Consider the following 20,894-nt stretch of genomic DNA (forward strand, 5'->3'; position numbering starts at 1 on the left):
ACGCTCCAGGAGGGAGTCGGCCGACCCTGAGTCCCCGATCCGCGAGGGCAGCTCGGCCTTCCAGGATGCCGATGTCGCGCGCGCAGTATTCTGTCGCGCGATGCTCCCGGCCGACCAGGCCGAGTTCAGGACCCTTGGGCTCGAGGAAGTTGTCGATCAGACATACCGCAACACTGTTCGAGTAAGCTGCCTTCTCATTTTGTCTTTAGCTATCGGTATTTCCTTCATTTTTACTTATCGTTGCTTTTCCTGCAGCATATCCATGAAGTCGATACTCTGGTATTCATCGCCTCGGAATGCCAGAACGAATCTCGGCGGCTCCAAAGACAATTGGAGTCGGCCGAGAAGAGGCTTGCCGAATCAGAGGCAACATTGGCGGAGGCCATTGCGCGGAGGGAAGCCACCGAGGCCGGGTGACGAGCGATTGTCGACGAGCTTGAAGAGGAGAGGGCCGCGCATGCTTTGGCGAGATCAGAGCTGCGTGCCTCTGAGGTGCGCCTTGCTGAGGCTCGCTTTGAAGCCGCCGGCTACAAGTACGAGGGCGGAGTTCTCCGCCTGAAGGTCAAGCAGCTTGAGGCCCGAGAGAAGAAGGCACTCGAGCAAGCTGAGAATGCCGTGGAGCTCTTCAAGGAGTCGGAAGAGTTCCGCGACATGTTGGAGGAGGAGACCGTGGACGGATTCCTCCGGGGTTTTGAAAATTTTCGGTGGCAGATGGCGCGATACTGCCCCCAGCTCGACCTTTCGGGAATCCGTCCAAGATCAGAGTTTGGCGCGGAGAGTGAGTTCGACCTGCCCTCGACACTTGAGGACGAGGGGGAAGCCGCCGAGACCGAGGTCGGGGGATAGGCCGCCGAGACCGAGGTCGGGGGATAGGCCGCCGAGACCGATCAATCGGCTCCAGTGGCTCCCGCTGGGTAGGTTGCCGGGGGAGTTCCCGATGTTGGGAACCCGCCCATGCCGCTGATATTTCAAAACAAAAATCAGATGGCAGCGGAAGGGGGCATGTGCGGGATCGACGTTCATCGCATGAACGTTGTTTCATGAACCGTTCGTAGTTAGGCAAGGATTAAAAACTTTTAAAACATTAGAAGATCAAATCTTCACCTTGTGCGGGTAGATGATCACCGCAAATCTGAGTTCGTGGTTTTAGGAAGAGGGTTCGCTTGAAGCCGTTCAAGTGTCCGGCCTCTACGGGTATCCACACGAAGCAGAGATCCGATCAAAGCTCTCTAGTCTTCCCGGGGTGCTAGCTCCCTTGCAAAGACTTCTTTTGATGGCTGATTTCCTCCCTTTCAATCAATCCTTGATTGTGCTTGGGAGGAGGAAGAAGAAGGATGAAGATGGATGAAGATCCAATGCTTGCTTGCAGCCTTTTCCTTTTTCCCTGCGTTGGAAGGAGGAAGAGAGGAGGAGGAGGCCGCCAAGCCTCTTCTTTTCTTTCACCTTGCTTGCGGCTGAAACAAGGAAGGGGAGAGGGTGGCCACGGCACAAAGGAGGAGGGCTTCTATTGCTTAGGGCGCCGGCCCTTGCCTCCTCTTTTTATAGCCATCTAGGGCTCCTACAATCTAGGAGCCCTAGAGTTATTTCCTAAGAGGGGGCGTCGGCCCCCTCTCTTCATCCCTCACCACATGGAAAGGGGAGGGGCGTACACCCCTCCTCATGGTAAACCCTAATCCACATTAAGCAGAGTTTGGAATGCCCTAATGTGGTCAAGCCCTAATCCAATTAGGCTTAGCCCAAGGGTGAACCAATTTGGATCCAATCTAGGTAAGTCCTAATCCAATTAGAACTTAAATCAATTTTGACTCAATTGAACTCTTCAATCCTAATCCAATTAGGAGTCTTATTGATTCATTAGATTAATAATTAATTGTGACTTAAGAAATCCTAATCCAAATTAGGACATATTTAATTTTAGTCCTAATCCAATTAGGACTCTTATTTGAATTCGAAGTCCTAATCCAATTAGGACTTCTAGGAATCCTATTCCAAGTAGGAATCCAATTTTAATTCAAAACTCCTAATCTAATTAGGATTGTAGGAATCCTACTCCAAGTAGGAATCCCAGTCCTACTCCAATTAGGATTCCCAGTCCTAATCCAATTAGGACTCTAGGAATCCTACTCGAAGTAGGACTCTTGTTTCAAGTCCAATTAATTAATTCCCTTTGTTCCTTCTTCAACTGAATATCAATCGAATTGATTACTTGTGATTCCTAATCACGATTCAACCATCGGATCGGTCAATACTTCTAGTATGTGTGACCCCATAGGTTCTACTCTGATTGGTAGTGAGATATATCATGATCTCTATCATAATATCATTGAAAACTCCTTTCAATGGATTGGAACGATTCCAACTCTACTCATTAGGATTTATCGATCATCGAGATAATCCCTGTGAGTCCCACCATCCACCAGTGACACCTAGCAGCATGTAGTGGCTACCCAGTAGAATAGAATGATGAACCTCTAGGTGCAGTTATCGTGTGATATAGTCCTACTATCGTGGATCTCTACAGGACGGAGGTCATGGACAACTCGTCAAACCCCATCGTCTGTCATATGTGAAGATTTATTCGACTTAAGTTCGAGAGTGAAAAACTCTTTCTCCACTGTGCATACTGCCCCGGCCGAGGTCTTACGAACTCAGTCTTATAAATCACATAGGATCTCTCCTTATCTATCAAGGTCGATAGATTCCTTATAGGTGCATACCCTACTCCTACAGTGAACTTACTGCAGCCAATCTACACTGCATGGATCCATATGGCTAGAGACCATGTATGTGTGCAGTCAAACTACAATAACCTCACTGTGAGTAGCCGAAGCACCGCAGGTCCAAGGACCAGTCACACTACTGCAACATCAAGCAAATCACTGACGAGTGGATAGACATCCAAGTGACTTCTTGTATTGGTCACGCTCAGTACCCTTGTTCTTAACAAGCACCTGCACTATTACTTCAGTGTCGCCACACTGTGGACTCGAGTCTCGTCCATCCATAAGGAAAGTAATCTGTGCACTGATCTCATCGGATCGATCACCGTCCTCGTGATGATCCATCGATCAGGAGCGTTCAGAAATTAATCACTAATGATACATGGCTCAAATTCTTAACTCTTAAGAATATGTATCATCATCTTATTAATTCTTGGACGATTCATAGACACATAAACAATATGAATGAAAAGATGCCTTTTATTTATTCAATAATAATAAAGTCAAATACAAATTATGTCCCAGAATTAATAATGTGTCAGCCAAAATTGGCTTCTAGGGCATACATCTAACACCCGAGACTGCTGGTGGAGCTTCGGCCGAGCCTGCCGCGGAAGGTTCCGAGCCGAGTCTCGCCGAGGACCTCCAAGTGATCGACGTGGACGACCCCGGCACCGATGAAGCTGCTGCCTCCTGAGACTTGTTATCTTTTTTGTTTTTTCCTTTCGTTTTTCTTTTGTTGTAAGTGAGGTCGGCCTCCAAACTTGTTGTACAATCGGTCCTCAATTTTGTACTTCAGCCTTCGGGCTTTTATTAATGAAAGAACTCCCTTTATAAATTCATGTTTACCTTTCTTTTCTTTGCGTAATAGGTAAGCCTTTACTTTAATCATTTGAGCTGAATCCTTTCCGGCGAGTTCCTCTAAGTGTTCGAGCTCGGCTAAGCTCATAGACTTAGGTTCGGATTGTGTTTGCTAAGTTATTAAGCTTAGGTCCGATAAGGATGGCATTTAGGCACCGGGCCCAGATCTTAGGAAAATTCACTAAGTCTTCAAGCTCGGATTCGAATCTTGCCAGGCCCTTGAGCCTGGCTCCCGAATTTCTAAGGCACTGAGCTCGGGCCTCGGACCCCGAAGGGGTTTTGTTAGGCCTTCAGATTCATCTTCCAGAATATTTGGCCAAGTTTTTGAGCTCGGCTTTTCGGACGCAGGTTTACAAAAAGCTTTGGGGTCGGTCTCCGAGGAGACCGTGGACCAAAATCGAGTTGCCGTTGGGGCCTTCGTGGCTGTTGGCCTCGGGCTTGGTCGAGGTTCCGACGGGTAGAATTGAAACCTATGGTGAGTGCCTCGGCACTTCTGAGCTCGACCATAATACCAAAGGTCGAGGTCGTCGCTGTGGACCATAATACCAAAGGTCGAGGTCGTCGCTGTGGACTTTTCTATGTTTGGGCCTAGCCGAGCCCTCATTCGGAGGGGTCTGTATGGGCCGAAATGGAGATCACAAATGAGGAGAGCGTGCACGGGGTCGGTGGGACCTCGACCTATGGTTGACTTAGAAGAGCATTCCGACCTTGGTCGGGGGAGATCCCGAGCTTGATCGGGATCTTGTCAGCGATATAAGTAAATAGATGTGATGGAGCAGGTGCTAAGTGGGATGTACCTCTCGCACCATTGGGGTCGGGCGCCCCATGTTGAAGCAAGCCACTTCGTTCCTTGGCCAGCTTTCGGAGGTATTCTTCAGCCTAGGATCCACTTCGGGGACACCGGCATATTGGGAGATGTTGCTGTCGTCAAGAATTTGCATAGGTGTTGTTCCGTTACTTTCGGAGGGCCGCGAAGGTACTATCCCGTCTTTCCGAGGTCGAGGGAGCCTGGGCTCACTGTCGACTTTTCGGGGCATCTCGACCTTAGTCGAGGAGGCGCTACGGGGGGCCGCGAAGGTACTACCCCGTTGTCGATATCGAGCACCACGGAGGGCCGCGAAGGTACTACCCCGTCTTCCTGAGGTCAAGGGAGCCTGGGCTCACTGTTGACTTTTCAGGGCATCTTGACCTTAGTCGAGGAGGCGCTACAGGGGGCCGCGAAGGTACTATCCCGTTGTCGATGTCGAGCGCCACGGAGGGCTGCGAAGGTACTACCTCATCTTTCCAAGGTCGAGGGAGCCTGGGCTCACTGTCGACTTTTTGGGGCATCTCGACCTTAGTCGAGGAGGCGCTACGGGGGGCCGCGAAGGTACTACCCCGTCTTCCCGAGGTCGAGGGAGCCTGGGCTCACTGTCGACTTATCGGGGCATCTCGACCTTGGTCGAGGAGGCGCTACGGGGGGCCGCGAAGGTACTACCCCATTGTTGATGTCGAGCGCCACGGAGGGCCGCGAAGGTACTATCCCATCTTTCTGAGGTTGAGGGAGCCTGGGCTCACTGTCGACTTTTCGGGGCATCTCGACCTTAGTCGAGGAGGCGCTACGAGGGGCCGCGATGGTACTACCCCGTTGTTGATGTCGAGCGCCACGAGGGCCGCGAAGGTACTACCCCGTCTTTTCGAGGTCGAGGGAGCCTGGGCTCACTGTCGACTTTTCGGAGCATCTCGACCTTAGTCGAGGAGGCGCTATGGAGGGCCGCAAAGGTACTACCCTGTTGTCGATGTCGAGCGTCACGGAGGGCCGCGAAGGTACTATCCCATCTTTTCGAGGTCGAGGGAGCCTGGGCTCACTGTCAACTTATTGGGGCATCTCGATCTTGGTCGAGGAGGCGCTATGGGGGGCCGCAAAGGAACTACCCCGTTGTTGATGTCGAGCGCCATGGAGGGCCGCGAAGGTACTACCCCGTCTTTTCGAGGTCGAGGGAGCTTGGGCTCACTGTCGACTTATCGGGGCATCTCGACCTTAGTCGAGGTTTTTGAGGAAGATCGAGACCGAGCTCGATTTCGTCACGGCGAGGTGTTCTAGGCTTGGCTGGGGCATCCGAACTTGATCGGGCATCCGAACTTAGTCGGGCATCCGAGCTTGGTCGGGTGTTCTGAGGATCACAAAGGTCCCGATGTCAAGAGGAGCACGAAATAGTCAAGAAGAAGTTGTAAATGTATTAACATGAAGAGAGAGCAAGAATCATGTTTCCAATTGCCGAGGACCCCTTAGGGTTTTACTATAAGTACATCCGGAGGTTTTCGGAGTTCCAGCTTCGTGGGATGAGGGTCCCCTCAAGAGACTCCAGCTCGTATGTTCCGGGCCGCTGGACTCGCGCGACTCGGTAGGGTGCTTCCCAATTAGGGGCCAGCTTTTTCTGCTCAGTTGGCTGGAAAGCTTCCGCTCTCCTGAGGACAAGATCACCTGCTTTGAAAAGTTTGGCTTTTACTCTGGAGTTGTAGTATTGTGCCGTTTTTTGTTGGTACTCACCATGCGAACTCGGACGGCTTTCCTTGTCTCTTCGACAAGGTCCAGGTTGCCCCTGAGTTGGGAGGAGTTGGAGGCCGCATCATAATGTTCCACTCTTAGAGAGGGGAGTCCAATTTTCAGGGGGATAACAGCTTCTGTTCCATACGCCAGATTGAAGGGGGTCTCGCCGGTAGGAAGTCGGAAGGTGGTTCTGTAAGCCCAGAGGACATTATAGAGGTCTTCGACCCATTGCCTCTTGGATCGGTCGAGTCTGGCCTTAAGTCCCTGGAGGATGGTGCGATTCGTCACCTCGGTTTCTTCATTTGTCTGTGGATGGGCAACCGAGGTGAAGCGGTGATCGATGCCAAGCTCGGAGCAAAATTCTCTGAAATGGATGTTATCAAACTGACAGCCGTTGTCAGATATAGGGATGCGGGGGAGTCCGAATCTGTAGATTACTGACTTCCAAATAAAGTCCCGCATCTTCTGCTCGGTTATCCGAGCCACTGGTTCGGCTTCGACCCATTTGGTGAAGTAATCGATGGAGACGACCAAAAATTTTCTCTGCTCGGTAGCCAGGAGAAATGGTCCTAGGATGTCGATCCCCCACTGGGCGAATGGCCAGGGAGCACCGATCGAGGTCAGCAGGGCCGAAGGCCGGCGTTGGATGTTGGCGTTCCGCTGGCATCGATCGCACTTTCGGACGAAGTCCGTTGCATCCTTTTGAAGTGTGGGTCAATAGTATCCCTGGTGCAGAATTTTGTGGGCCAGTGCCCGGCCTTCCAGATGGTTCCCGCATGTTCCTTCATGGACCTCTCGCATGGCGTAGTCCGCCTCTGACGGGCAGAGGCATCTGAGGAGACGAGAGGTGAAGGATTTTCGGTAGAGCTTGCCTTCATATAATATGTATCGAAGGCTAGACGCCTAATTCGGCGAGCTTCGGGCTCATTACTAGGGAGGGATTCATTTTGCAGATAGCTGACAAGCTCATCCATCCAGCTCGGCTCAGTATCGATACAGAGGGTCGGCTCGGGCTCTTCCGTGCTGGGCGTTTGGAGATATTCGAGCATTGTTGCCTTAGGAAGCTCGCTCATGCGAGAGGTCGCTAGCTTCGACAGTTCGTCCTCTCTCAGGTTCTCTGTCCTGGGGATATGCTGGATGTTGAAGGAGCTCATAGTAGAGGTGAGGTCCCGCACCTTCTGGAGATATTTCTGCATCGTCGGTTCTCTGGCTTCGAAGTCTCCCAAGATCTGGCTCACAACCAACTGGGAGTCACTGAAGACATTTAGGTCTTCTACATTCAGCTCCTTCGCCAGCTTGAGCCCGGCAATGAGCGCCTCGTATTCTGCCATATTGTTCGAGGCAGAAAATTCGAGGCGTAAAGCCTGCTCTGCGACTACCCCGTCCGGGCTGGTGAGAATGAGGTCTGCCCCGCTACCCCTCGAGGTCGAGGAGCCATCCACATGTAGAGTCCATGGTTGTCTCGGGGTTCCATCGTTGGCATGGGTGCGAGCTTAGAATTATCCGGCAAGGTGCACTCCATAATGAAATCAGCGAGCGCCTGGGCTTTGATTGCCGGCCTCGGTCGGTATTCAAGGTGAAACTCCCCGAGCTCGACTGCCCACTTTGCGATCCTCCCGGCGCGATCCGACTGCTGCAGGATCTGCTTCATAGGCTGGTCGGTCAGTACGGCCACAGTATGGTCCTAGAAGTAAGGTCGGAGCCTCCGAGCCGAGGTGACCAGGGCAAAGATTGTTTTCTCCAGTTTGGAATATCTTGTCTCAGCATCCCTTAGGACCCGGCTGGCGTAGTACACTTGTTTTTGGAGTTTATTCTCTTCTCGGACCAGGACCGAGCTTACTGCGACCGGAGAGACGACCAGGTACAAGTAGAGGAGCTCACCCTGCTGGAGTTTGGTAAGTAGCGGCGGAGAAGCAAGGAGGTGCCTAAGCTCTTCAAAAGCTTGCTGGCATTCCTCGGACCATAAAAAGTCTTTCGGTCGCTTGAGGATTTTGAAGAATGGGAGGCATCGCTCGGCCGACCTGGAGACAAATCTTCCCAGGGCTGTGACCCGGCCTGTGAGCCGCTGTACCTCCTTGACCGTCTTCGGTAGCACCATCTCTTGCAGAGCTCGGATCTTTTCAGGATTTGCTTCGATTCCACGCTGTATGACTACGAAACCAAGAAATTTGCTCGGGGTAACTTCGAACGCGCACTTAGCAGGATTGAGCTTCATCCGATACTTTTTGAGTGTGGAGAATGTCTCATTGAGGTCAGCCACATGGTCCTTAGTCGTTCGGCTCTTTACCAGCATGTCGTCCACATAGACCTCCATGTTTCGGCCTATTTGATTTTTGAAGATTTGGCTGACCAGTCTTTGATATGTTGCTCCGGCATTCTTCAACCCGAACGACATCACTTTATAGCAATAGAGGTCCTTGTCGGTGATGAAGGCTGTCTTTTTCTTGTCTTCTGGCACCATTCGGATTTGATTATATCCCGAGAAGGCATCCATGAAGGTCAGCAACTGGTGTCCCGAAGTAGAGTCGACAAGTTGGTCGATGCTGGAAAGTGGAAAGCTGTCCTTTGGGCAGGCTTTGTTCAAACGATGTAGTCCACGCACATGCGCCACTTTCAATTGGATTTCTTCACGAGAACCACGTTGGCGAGCCAATCTGGATAGGAGACCTCCCGGATGAAGCCGACCTCCAGAAGTTTGTCCACTTCCTCGGCCGCTGCTCGTTGTCGTTCCGGGGTGGAGCCCTGTTTCTTCTGCCGCACGGGCTTACAGGTCGGCTTCACCTGGAGCCGGTGAACCACGACCTCTGGGTCGATTCCGGGCATGTCGGCGGGTGACCAGGCGAAGACGTCCATGTTGGACCGAAGGAATCCGATCAGACGGTCCCTTTCAAGGGAGCTCAGACTGGAGCCGACCTGCACGGTTAGCTCTGGATAATTCTCTCGCAAAGAAATTTGGGTAAGAAGCTCACCGGGCTCTACCCGCTCTTTTCAGGGGTTGTCCCGCACCTCCAAGGTTTCGATGGGCAGCGCCTGATCTGGTACTTGAATTGGCACCCCGGCTATTCGCTCCTCTTAGCTTGGTGTTTCAGCCGGCTGTTTTGCTTTATGGGTTGCCATGTAGCATTGCTTAGCTACTAACTGGTCCCCTCGAACTTCGCATATTTCTTGGTTGGCGGGGAACCGCACGAGCAGGTGGTAAGTCGAGACCACAGCTCAGAGGGCATTAAGCTCTGGTCGTCCAAGAATGGCGTTATAGGCCGAAGGTAGGCAGACCACAAGGAAGTCCGTCCTCACTGTACTTTCTCGGGGGGCGAGCCCGACTGTGATAAGAAAAGTGGCCTTGCCCTCAACCGGGACCGAGTCCTCGATAAACTCGACCAATGGAGCGTTCATTCTCCGAAGCTGGCTTTCTGTCAACCCCATTTTTTGGTAGGCATGGTAGTACAAAATATTTGCCGAGCTTCCATAATCAACTAAGGCACGCTTTACATCAAACTTATTTAATCATGAAGATGACTACAGCGTCATCGTGAGGAGTTTCAACTCCTTCCATGTCCTCGTCTGAGAATGAGATAGTTTCGGAGGTGCGTGGGCGCTTCGGAGGGGTCCTTTCCTCGGTTAGCTCTTCAGCCGAGCTTCCTCCTCCAATGGCATTGATGGTGCCGGCGATAGGCTTGTTGTCATTTGGATTTTCGGACGGCACGGTAATTTTCACTGGTCTCCTTTTCTCACATTGGTTCCGCACAAATCGATTAAGTACCCCGCGGTGGATAAGCGCCTCGATCTCATCTCGGAGCTGAAAACAATCCTCTGTGTCGTGGCCGTGGTCCCGGTGGAAGTGACAGTACTTTTCAGGGTTGCGCGGGACTCCTACATCCCGCATAGGAGGCGAGGGTCGGAAGAAGTCCCGACCTTCAATCTCCATTAGGATCTCGGCCTGGGGTGCGTTGATGGGAGTGTAGTTCTCATACCTTCCCGAGTGCATTCGAGGCCGTGGCGGGGATCTCGGTCGAGGTGGGGATCTTGGTCGAAGCCGTCCCTGCTGTCGAGGCGGGCTCCTCAGCAGAGGCAGGTTCCTATCTCGGCGAGGAGATCGGCTTCTCGGGCAGCCGCGCTCCTCGCGGTGCTTCCTTTGCTTCTTTGAGGCCGGCTCGGTCGCGCCCCGCCTAGAGGCAATAGCCTCCTCGGCCTTCGCATACTTCCGAGCTCGGACCAGCATTTCGGTGAAGTCGGCGGGGAAGCTCTTCTCGATGGAGAAGAGGAATCTGTAGGAGCGATCCCCAGTCTTTAGTGCCGACATGGCTATTGACTGGTTGAGCTCGCAGACCTCCCAGATTGCAGCGGTAAAGCGGTCGAGGTATTCTCTTAGGGATTCCCCTTCCTTCTGCTTGACGTCCAGGAGGGAATCCAATGTTCGCCGCTGGCGCCGGCTGGCAGCGAAGTTGGTGGCGAACTGCCTGCCGAGCTGCTCGAAAGAGGACACCGAGCTCGGCTTCAGTCCAGAGAACCAAAGCCGAGCAATTTTTCGAAGGGTAGCTGGGAAGGCCTTACAGAGCACAGCCTCCGAGGACCCCTGCAGTGCCATAAGGGCTCGGTAACTCTCCAAATGGTCGAGGGGGTCGGTAGTTCCGTTGTAGGGCTCTACTTGGGGCATTTTGAACCTTGGTGGGATCGGCTCGTCCTCGATCTGGCAGAAAAAGGGGGACTTGGTGGTAAACTCAAAGTCACCCTCGCGCCTCACCTTCCTGCTATGAAGCACTTCAATCTGGCGCTCCAAGTTCTCGACCTTCCTGTCGAGCCCCCCAGTCCGAGGGATTGTCACAGTAGTCTGTTCCGGCTCGTGGTGGTCCGGAGCTGACTCAGCTTTCGAAGGCTGCGGCCTTCGGTCTATGCTCCTACCCGGCATTTCTCTCCGGAAAGACGTCCGGGCTGAGCCTTGGGGATGACATCGTTCTTCATTATTGGCCCTTGAGGAGCCGTAGAGATTTTGGCCCTGGGGCACTGGTCTGTTCGGAGGAAGCACTGACTGAGCCTGGGCCTGCGGAGGCGACATAGATGGGGCTCCCTCACGCTGTAGGCCTTGGACGGCTACGGCCAAGGCTTGGACCTGCTGCACCAGGATGTTAAACTGCTTCGGCTGGACTTGGGGAATCGGATCAGCCGGAGACGGCGAGTGTCCAGGACTTGGTCGAAGATGCCGGGAGGCATTAGAGGCTCCTTTACTTCTCAACTTCATGGCCACAACTCGGGCTCTTCCTCTAGCGCCAACTGTTGCTAGAAATTTGACCCGGAAGCGACCGTCGGCTGAGAGGATGGAGCTCCGGTGAAAACTGGCGGGCGGCAATCCGTTGGCGGGCGACGTCCTCCGTAGGGCCTGCAAAAAGCCGGTGGCCGGGGTTTCCGACGCCGGCCCTCCGATGCCTAAGTTAGAGGGGGCAAAAGTATAGAAAAAAATGTATATCCAGAATTTCAGCATTCAGCCTCCTCTAAGGTGGGAGGGTTCTCCTTTTATAGAGGGGTACTGGATTACCTGTGATATGACGGGGTGGAGTTACCGTATGATTGAGCATGTCGTATGAATTAATGCAAGATTGTGTGAATTAATGCCTTGCCATAGGAGATTAGGCCGGGGCCAAGGAGCTGTCATGGCTGATCAGACGCAACCGAGTGGATTTGCCATGGAGGGCTTGAGATCCGTAGATAGCAGGAGCCATGCGTATTAATTGTTGAGTAAGCCAGAGGTCTGCAGAGTCCATGCTCATTAATTGTTAGCGGCAGTGGCAGGGGATGGTCTCTGGTCGAGCTGCAGAAGGATGTGACCGCGGCAGGTAGATGGTGAGGTCAGCCTTCCGAGGTCGGGAGCTTTCAGGTCGGGTGCCTGGTCGGGCGCCAGGTCGGACGTTTGAGGTCGGGCGCCTCTGATCACGTGTTGGTGACGTACTCACGTGCTTTGGGGGGACTTGTATTTCCCCCAACACATACATATAAACACATTTATATATACATACATACATATATATTATATATATTATAAAATATATAGAGAGAGATAGAGTACGCTTCGTTTGATCTAAGGCTGCAAATGGGTCGGGTTAGCCCAACCCAACCCGCTTATACCTAATTCGACTCGTTTTGGAGGTCGGGTCGAGTTCTAAAATTGGACCTGTTCTATTTTTCGGATCGGATCTAGGTTTATTGAATTCAGACCCGATCCGATCCAACCCGTTTGAATTTAGGGCAATTTTGTGTTTCTAACCCTACGGCCCGACCTGACCTGAATTGAACCCAATAAACCATTTGGGCTCGAAAAGGCCTAAGTATGAAGACATAGGTTGTTCCCAGATAATCTGATTTGATGAGCATTGCATGTTATTTTTAGAGCCAGTCAATCTTATTTGGTATGTGGTTTTTTGTCTTTCAATATCGAAAAAGAAAGTCATTGAGGTCGCTTTCTGCTTCACAGATATAGTCATGCTCTTTCAGATTCATGCGGACTTGATCCAGACCCAATCTGGACCTAAAAATTGTAGGTTGGGACCGGGTTATACATGGACCCGATCTAACCCGAATAACCCATTGGGTCAGAAGTTTTAGCAATATATACGATCCGACCTGATCCGATCTTCTATTAAATTGGGTCTGCGTCCAACATTAGAGCGAGAGGAGAAAGAGTGTAGTGAGAGAGATGGATAGGGTTTGGAGCCTAATTCTTAGGAATTTATTCTATTAATTTTAGAATAGGGAGGATATATTTAAAGGAAAACATGCGATATCCTAGGATTAGAATTTAATGAGAGGTGAGATTTTCATAAATCCAATTTATAGAAGAAATAAATTAGCTTCTTATTGGCTCTTAGGTTGAAAGGGAGATTGGAGGGTTGAGATGATAGGATAGTGTGCTATCTTAGGATATATTTCTTCAGAGGGATAGGATGTGTAGAGAGAGAAAAAATTGATTTGAGAGATATAATTTAATTTAAATAGACCTAAGAGTTATGATGGATTTGAGGTGACAATATTTTATTAGCCAAGGAGTATGAAAAGAATATTTAGATGGATGGACAAGATTTAAGGAGGGTATTTTTATTTGGGGTATGTTATTTTAGAGGGAGGAAGTTTGGCAAGGTCATGATTGAATCTTAGAGGATCTAAAAATTATGATGGATTTATAGGTGGCAAGGTCCTATTGGTTGGAGAGGAAGAGGAGAGGATTTGGAAGGTGGATGGTAAAAATCTAATGAAGGTTTATGTTTTTTTGGTTGTATTTCTTTAGAAGGCTGGGATTAGAAATGAGAGAGAAAAGGGGTTACAACTAGGGGAAAGATTTGGATATAAAGGAGAGAAGAAGAGCTAGATATACCAATTTAATTGGATCATTTCCTCCTCAAGAGGATAGGTGATATGGAGGGTGAATAAATAGTTGGGATATTGTACAATAAAGAGAAAAGAATCCATGGTATTGATTAAGGATATCATTGATGTAAATATCATTGGATCTAGGAGGAAGTTTTATGGCTATTTAGGCTTTCAAGGAAGGTATGAGGACCAAATATACGGTACCACAATAGCGAATGCATGTCAAGGATTTGGCATCCAAATGGATAATATTGGTTATAAGGAAAAAAATTAAGTTTGTTATCAAGCCAAGATTAGGTGTGAGGAAGGGAGTATATAAGAGTTTTGTGAGGTTGAACATATGATAAGAAAAGAGGAAGGGACAAATCAAGTTAGTTAGGAAGAATATTAAGATGGTGGCAAGTAGTCCAAATGGAAGAGAGGGATGGTGAGTTAAAATAGTAGTAATTTTATCATAGTGCACTCCCATAAATAAAAGGAGATTCTTCTTGGAGTACATTCATAATAAAAGGTATGGCTCCTAGGTGAAGATATCAAGGAATCCTATGACATCTAGGCATGGTCCGATCATATACTAAGTTCATGTCAAGCCCAATTTTAAGCACGGGTATAAGATTTAGGGGCTAATAGGGATCACGTATTATGTTTGGCACTCAAAAAATCATGAATTAGGTAAGATGCATATTAGGGTAAGATTAGTTGGCATAGAATTTGATTAAATATGATCAAGAATTTTTCGACATGATCAGTCATGATTGGATATGATCAGACTTGATTGGTGAAGATCAGGTGTGCTCTTAACCTAAGTACTCTTAATCCCCTTTTTACCATTAACCTAAGTTTTAACCTCTCCTTATTCATAGTTAGGTTTCTAGTACCTTTGCTAAGTGGTGACTCCATAAAATCGATGAAGAGAGAGCCAGCAAAGTGGCGACACTACTAAGGAAGGCAAATATTCGTTGCTAGGTAGTCACTAAAGGCCCTATGCCTAAAAGTTTTAGTGACGAACATGTAAAATTATCAAAAAAAAATTATATTGAGTGACAAAACACAAATAGTTGTTAAAAGCAAATATTAGTGATGATATTATTTATGGCAAAAGATTAAAAAATTATTGTTAAAGAGCCTGAAAATGATGACTTGATAAGAAATTAATGACCAAAAATAAGCTTTAATGAGGATTTAATGTCGTCGCTAACAATTTTCTTTTGTGATTCTTGGTCATAAAAAGCTAATACAATTAGTGATGTAATGGAAATAGTCATTAAAGACAAACATTGGTAAAATTTTTTTGATGATAAAAGATTGAAAAAGTATCGGTAAATAACCCAAAAATTATCCAACGGAATCCCTATCTATATCTATTGTCCGATCGAATTCGGATGAAAATCTTACGAACCTAAGATATCTTGGATATTTGCTTACTAGGTAGCCACCATGACAACCTTAACATCTTGTATAAAGTTAGGCTTTATTATACTTATTTAAAACTTTCGCATTATAATATACTCATTTAATATATTTTGTGATATTTTATATTTTAATTAATTATTTTATAAAAAAATAATCATCTTCTTTTTGACAAAAATAAAAGATAAATAAATTTATTTTATTATTTATAATATTATGAAACCCTTTCACTTAAATTTTTTTAAATATGCATAATTTCAATATATTTCTATAATGGTATATAATTGTATATATTTTTTCTAAAGTTCTTTTAAAGTAGATAATTCATGATTCTTTTGATTCATATTATAATTAATAAGTAATGGTATTTAATATAAAATACTTTTTAATACTTTATATTATATATTTAATTTAAGTAATTTTAAATTTTTATTATTTTTAATACAAATCAAGTTGGATCAATAATCTGAATCCTTAGCTAAATTGGTCTTCATACAAGTTTTTAATAATTACATCTTAAACTATTACCTAATTATAGTGTGTCGCTTGCCATATTGATAGTAGATTTTATATCTTTTTTTTTCTCTAATTGTTAAATTATCTTGACTCATGTATGTTGTTCAATAAATAAATTGGGCCAAATCAAGTTAAAAATAAATATTTAACTTATCAAAAAATTTAGGTAAAAGTTTAATATATAATCAATTTTATTAAATTGAATTCTGATGGGCATATGAATTTCAATAGTTCTATGTTGTCAAAATCAATCAAGTATCCAATCAAAATCATGTGATATTAGGTATATCTTATTATGATCCTTCAAATCTTTACTTGAATTCTCATAATGGTTGGCTTTGTTTTAACAACATGCTAACAGAAAATATTGATCCATATTTTATTTTAATGATTGACATATGCACTATTAAAATATTATTACAATTTGATCCTTTGGTTGATGATATCGTCATTTCGTCATTAATGTATAAGATTTTTAGTGAACATAATGTATCAGCACTAAAGACGGATTTTTAATGACCACCGAATCATTAACAGTATATACTTATAGTGACTATTTTAAAATATCATCACTAAAGATATATAATTTAGTGATGAATCATAAGATCGTTATTAGTACATTGACCAATATTGATTTTAGTACCAAAAATTATGACATCATATTGTATAGTCACTAAAGACATAGAGTTTTAATGACCACTTTATTATCTCATCGCTAAAAGATATATATCTATAGTGACTATTTTAAAAAATCATCACTAAAGACATAAGTTTTAGTGATGAATTTTAAATTTTTCATTAATGATTTGATCCATATTGTTTTTGACACCAAAATTATGACAACATAATATATCATCACTAAAAATATAGACTTTTATTAACCACTCTATAAATTTATCATTAAGGATATATATGTACAGTAACTATGTTAAAATGTCATTACTAATGACATAAGTTTTAGTGATGAATCATAAAATCATCATTAGTGAGTTAACCAAAATTGATTTTGGTGCCAAAATTATTTTCCCACCTTAAAAAGGCTTTATTTGATGGCAATTTTTTGTGATAAAATGAAAAATAGTCACAAAAGATACATATATTGTGATGGCATTTCATTTCGTCATTAAAGATATAAACGAAAATGATTTGTTTTGACCATTTCTTATTTTCATCACCAAATATGGGGTTTTCTATGATTAGACTTGTATTTCATCACAAAAAGTTCGTCACTGAAATTCTAAATTCTTATAGTATTTCTTATTCATAGATTAAGGTTCTTGCTTCTTTAATAATGGCTAGTAACAATAATTTTTTTACTTTTCTAACTTATTTTCTCTTTTTAAGGTTTAAAAAGAGAAATCAAGAAGAAGAGAAGAAGGATCACTGCAAGAATTTAGGTTTTTATTGACGAACATTTAGTTATGAAATACAAGTCTAGTCACTAAAATTCCTATATTTAGCAAAGAAACTTTTTTTTTGCTAAAATGGGCATTTCATACATTACGAGAACAGATACACTTAATAAAATCAGAAAACAATAAGTTTCGAAGGGCTCTCGACAACTCCGTCTTTCCAGCCATAGGGTACCCCCAGAGTGGTAGGCCACATAAGAAGCCACCCAGTCTGAGGCCCCATTGGCCTCTCTAAACACATGTTTAGCCTGAAAGGCCACCCCATCACTTACCATCGCCGAAATATTCCGAAACAGAGGGTGTCCCCCTCTACTGCCACTCGGGCCACTCTGAATCTAGCTGATCATAGTGGCCGAGTCGCCCTCCAATATAATCGAGCTGGGCTGTAGCACCCGCCACGCAGGCTAGCCCAAGCTATCCGCAGCTCTGCTCCAGAAATTGAGGTATCGAAGATCTAGCAGCCACTATCTTAGAGTTCGGACCCCTAATGATAAACCCAACACCTCCTCTCCTGCCACCGTCCAGCACAGAACCATCAAAGTTGACCTTGAGAAAGCTCGGAGGTGGGGGCTCCCAGGTGAAAAATACCATACGAGGCGCTGCCTGAGCAGAGTAGAGGCTCCAAGTGTCCCAAGCTATCAAAGGCTGATGTGCTAAGCCTATATGAATGATCTCTACTGCCTGTACTCGGGCACGCTCCACGATGAACCTCAGAAAAGGACTACTCTCGCCAAAAGTCCGAGCATTCCTTGCCAACCATAGCTGGTAAGCTGCGTAAGTCGCTCAAATTGCCACCCGACGCATTTGGGGGGCGTCGGACCATCAGTGAATCGCTTGTAGGAAAGGCCCCATCCAGCTTCAGGTATCCTATATGACCTCGACGAGCCTCCAGACCCCTCTAGATCATGCACACTGGAACAAGACATGATCCACCATCTCGTCCACTCAGCAGTCCGAACACTGGAGTTAAATGCCCAATCCTCTTCTTCTCAGCACCCATCTCATCGGCAGACGCTCCCATGCCACCTTTCACAGAAATAATGCTACCCTTAGGTGGAGTCCGAAGCTCCAGATCCAAGCACAATCCATCTCTAGCTTGTGCTCTTGCTGGAGGGTTCGGAAGACATCTCCCACCCTGACAGTGGCTCTACATGACGTACTCCAAAGCCTCACATTCAGGCCAGCACACCTTAGAACTGAGAGCGATTGAATATGCTCAACAAGGTACTCTCCAAATAGCTGATCAATCCTGCTGACGTCCCACTCCTTCCTCTCCGAGCTAAGAGATCACAACAAACAATTTTGGTCAAATGTTTTAACGACAAAACACGATATCATCACAAAAGATAGCTCTTTTGCGACTATTATTCATTTTGTCATGCAATTAGGCAGAATAATAATTGTGGAACCAAAATTGATTTTGGTCAACTCACTAATGGCGATAATATGATTCGTCACTAAAACTTATGACTTTAATGATGATATTTTAAAACGGTCATTATAGATACCTTTAATGATAAGCTTACAGAGTGGTCCTTAAAAGTCTCTAACGTTAATGACGATATGTAACGTTGTCGTTCACTAATGACAATTTCATGATTCACCAATAAATTGCATATCTTTAGTGATGCTATTTCAAAATAGTCACTATAGGTATATGCCTTTAATGATGTGCTGATAGAGTGGTCATCAAAAGTCTATATTTCTAATGACAGTAAAGTATGCAGTCATAATTTTTGACACCAAAACTGGTATTGGTCAATACACTAATGATGATTTTATGATTCAACATTAAAACATATATATGATTCATCACTAAAATATATATCTTTAGTGACCATATATTAACATAGTCATGATAGGTATATATCGTTAATGACGAGCCTATAGAGTGATCATTGAAAATTTATGTCTACAGTGATGATATATTATATCATCACTAAAATATTATATATTAATGATGAATTGATAATGTCATCGGTAAAATTATCAAAGTATAAATAAAATTATAAAAGTTGATTTTATGTTGGTGTGTTGTTAAAATCAAGCTAACCATCAAGTAGAGAAATAGTATATAGCTAAGAAAGTAGGGTTTTAAGTCTCATTTTCCTTCATTAGTCATCAACATAGCTATGTCTATAAAAATGATAGGTCTACCCTTGGACAATTCAAGCCGGATTCCTATCTTAGTTTTAATCGGATTCACTTTCCTAAAATAGATATGACTAATAAAAATAAGCTCAAAAAATCTAAATCCCTACATAAGGTAGATCTCGCCTTCTACATCAACTTCAACTTCTGTAGCTCCACCTGATTCTTCTCGGATTGAAAGATACATTCGGTCAAAATCTTTTCCAAAAAGAAAAATCTTCGGTTTGACCAGCCATTTTAGGTCCCAAACGATAGAATTTGGGCTGCATCGCTAAGGGCACAACCCGATTTAAATTTGCCCGATTTAAATATATATATATATAATCTTAATTAGACATTGGACCCTATCTAGCCCTATTTAATTGGCCAAAGTTGTCCACATTGAGTCCAATGATTCACCTGAAGATCGTTGATTATAATTATTAGATTACAATTATATAATAAGATTATAATATTGATTGGAATTATCTTTGTAAATCATTGATTATAATAAGACTATAATTTTATATTTCCCTATGGTGATAGAGAAACTATTTTGGACCATTAAGTCCAAATCCGACCAATTAATGTTCTGTAGAACCCAATCCAACCAATTAATGTTCTGTAGAACCTAAGTCTAGAGAGACAATATTTATTTTAAATAGCGCTGGATCTTTTTTTGCTAGTTTCGCTAGCTAAACTAGGGCACGGTGTAGGACTTATTATTTTAATAGGCTAGCGTAACTAACGTGCCACCAGATATCGCGCTCTAGTCCTACACGATCTCTTCTTTAGCTAAAGCACACATCTGCCCTTTTTCTCTGTAGTCCAGCCCTTCTTCTCCTTTCTCTAAGAAGCAAAAGCTGCCGAGCAACTCTAGTATAGATTTCATCCTCAAATCAGCCCTTGCTTCTTTCTTTGTTTAGGTATTCATCAAATCAAAACATGAGGAGCTCACTAATTAATTTACCCTTTTTTTAATATTTTCTTGTAGCTTAATCAGCCAGATTATTGTTTTGTTCAAAGATTTTAATCTTGATCTATTTGTATTCTCTTTAATCTTGATCTATATTGTTGATCTTGTTTTGATTCTGAAGTATAATTTTTTACTTGAAGAGTCGAGTAGATTGCAGCAATCGATATTCGAGTTAGTACTTGATTCTTGAATTGCTTGCCCTAACGATTTTTCTGAAGCAATCGAACGTGGGTTTTCTTGAATAGCTTATCTTGGAGTTATGAAGTAATGAGACGGTCGTTGAGAAGCTTTTAGATTTTAGAAGGGTTGAAAGGTGTTAGTGATGGACTTCTATACTTGGCTCAAGGTCCTCAAAAATGAGTCAATTGATATACAGGTTATGTTAAATCTATAGGCTTAAGGTTGTATAATCACTATACGTGTTAGTGATGGTTTTAAGTTTCACACAAAAAGTTATGAAGATCATCTGAAAACTCAAAACAGTGGAGTATTAGTTAAGGGAGATGAATCTATAGGCTCCAAAGAATTTTATGGCATTTTAAATGACATTATTGAATTGCGCAATAATGGAGGCAACAAAGTTGTTTTATTCAAATATCATTGGTGGGATATGTATCATGATAGAGGATACAAGGAGGATAAATATAAGTGTATTACCACGAATATCAAATGTTTCTTAAATACAAATGAGCCCTATGTACTTACATACCAAGCAGAGCAAGTATACTATGCAAGAGAACATAAGGATCCTAATTGGCTTGTTGTGGTAAAAAAAAGGCCTCATAATTTGTACGATATGCCCAAACTATTTGAAAAGGCTATTCATGAAGCTGGTCAAACTGGTTGTGAGGAAGCAATATAAGAGAATGAGACAATTGGTTAGGTACATTCTATAGTGGCAATAGATGATGATGGTGATAATGAAATTATATTGAAGAGGTGATATTGAACCTATATATGTTGATCCAAACCTTGTAGATAAT

The sequence above is a fragment of the Phoenix dactylifera genome, chromosome 3, assembly GCF_051530095.1.
Source record: "Phoenix dactylifera cultivar Ajwa chromosome 3, Ajwa_hap1_PhDact_Kaust_v1.1, whole genome shotgun sequence".
Classification (NCBI taxonomy): Eukaryota; Viridiplantae; Streptophyta; class Magnoliopsida; order Arecales; family Arecaceae; genus Phoenix; species Phoenix dactylifera.